General features: G+C 34.0%; 1 pseudogene; it reads left to right on the top strand.

Annotated features, from left to right (window-relative positions):
- The first annotated feature begins 508 nt into the window (after positions 1-508).
- Positions 509-1,087, top strand: LOC137834482 (shikimate O-hydroxycinnamoyltransferase pseudogene; annotated as a pseudogene).
- Positions 1,088-2,270: the final 1,183 nt, after the last annotated feature.

Here is a 2,270-nt window from a genome sequence, read left to right as displayed (position 1 = left end):
AATAGTTAAGGCCCAAATAAACCCAATTATAAGAATATTAATTAAAACAATGGATTTATTCATTATTATAGTCCAATAATCTATGAATAAGGCTAGTGAGTGTGAATAAATATATGCTCATCAATTATCTGATTAACTAACATGGTAAGGTGAACAAAGATCTTGTGAGAGATCAACAACTTTACCCATGGATAAATGTAGCAACCAGAGCTTTGATTAGAGCTCTGATACCATTATGAAATAAAACATAGATGGACAAAAGAGAACAGAGATGAACAAAAGAATAAAAGGAAGGCAAAATATATGAGAATGAATATCTCTTCTATTATTCCATTGAAATCAAAACAAATAGTCTTAATATATACAAGAATCAATCAATAAATACTAGAATCATAGTAGACAAAGACAAAATAAAGGTCATCACCTCTATAAAGAGAAACAGCTAAGAATTAGAAAAGACACAATTAATATTAACATTCTTCTATAACTCTCGTATCCATATCCTTTAATATGGAGAAGTGCGTACAAAGCAAGAGGCCTTCCTGGAAGACCAAGAAACCAGACTACATATTCCAATTGATGGAAGGTCAAGGCTGCAACCTCCCCTCCCTCCTGGTTACCTTGGAAATATTATATTCTCCACCATTCCCATAGGATTCGCAGGAGATCTCGTGTCAAAACCTACATGGTATGCTGCAAATCAAATCCACAACACAATAATGATAATGGACAAAAAAATATTTGAGATCAGCTCTTGACTATCTACAGCGACAGCCTGATCTAAATGCTCTTGTTCATGGAGCACATACTTTTGGGTGTCCAAATGTGAGTATCAATAGCTGGACTAAGTTTCCAATCTATGATGCAGACTTTGGTTGGGGAAGACCGATCTTCATGAGACCTGGCTGGATTATACACGAGGGGCTAACAATCATAATTCCAAGATCAACAAATGATGGCAGCTTGTATTTGGCAATGGCTCTACCACCTCACCATATGAAGCTGTTTCAAGAATTCCTTTATGACATTTGAGGGGTTGGATATTAACTTCACACCCTTTTCCCACCATCATCGCTTGCCATCTTTTCCCATGCTACAAATTAGCTATGAAGCCCAGACACGAATACGGGTACGGATACGACACGGACACGGATACAGAAATACGACTAAATTGAAAATTATAGGACACGGGACACGGCTATGTATAAATTAAAATGTAGTAATATATTTTGTTATATGAAAAAAAATAAATTCAAAATTACTGTATCTTTATTCATAATTACAATGATATATTTATATAATAAATTATATTTAAATTATTTGAAAATATTAAAACTTAAATTCAAAATTACTGTATTTTTATTCAGATCTACAATGCTGATTAAAATATTGAATAAAAAATAATCCTAATAAATATAATTATATATAAATTATTTGAAAATATTAAAAGTTCAATTAAAAAAATTAAATTCAAATTAATATTGTATTGTATGTAAATTATATTACTTTTCTATGTAACAATAGTAGTAGGTATGCATTTTAATGGTAAAGAAAAAAAAATTAAGAATTTTAACATTGGAACCCTAAATGAATTTATTGAATGGAAAATTGAGCATTGAAAATAATATTATAATATTAAAATTAAGTACAGTTACTTAGCTCTCTCCACCAAGTTGCCTTTTCACTTTACGTCTTCTACTGTTTACCTCTCTCCACCAAGTTGCTTTTTTCTTTCTTTCTTCTTCTTCCTTTCTTCCTCTTCTCACCACTTTACGTTTTCTACTATTCACCAATGCTCTGTTTCTGGTTCTAATTCATATTTATAAAATTTATTTGAGATTTTAGTTAAGATTTTCTGAAATAAGGGTTTAGAGTGAACCGCGTCCCCCTCCGCCGTGTTCAAGGAGTGGACTGCGTCCCTCCGGCGTGTCCTGGAAGCAGGCCGTATCCGGCCCACAAAGCTGTGTCCGACACCGTGTCGTGCACGCCTCCGCCGTGTATCCGTGTCGGCGGCGTGTCGGAAGCGCAAACGGCCTGATTTTCGGCGTATCCGAGCTTCACAGCAAATTAGTCCTAGCACTATCATTGATCACATCACGTCTTTCTAGTTTCTCGATTCAGTAATTATGTAATGCTTAGGAGTGACCATCTCATAACATGCATGAGAAGTGTTATAGGAGATTCTCATCTTTATTTACTAAGAAAGTGACGATGATTGATTTAATATCTCATGATTAACAAACAATTTGTTCAAATCCTATTCTGTGCAG

Source organism: Phaseolus vulgaris, chromosome 5, assembly GCF_051622355.1.
Source record: "Phaseolus vulgaris cultivar YP4 chromosome 5, ASM5162235v1, whole genome shotgun sequence".
Taxonomy (NCBI): domain Eukaryota; kingdom Viridiplantae; phylum Streptophyta; class Magnoliopsida; order Fabales; family Fabaceae; genus Phaseolus; species Phaseolus vulgaris.
Note: the sequence above shows the minus strand (reverse complement) of the source record. Positions and strands in the feature narration are given on the sequence as shown.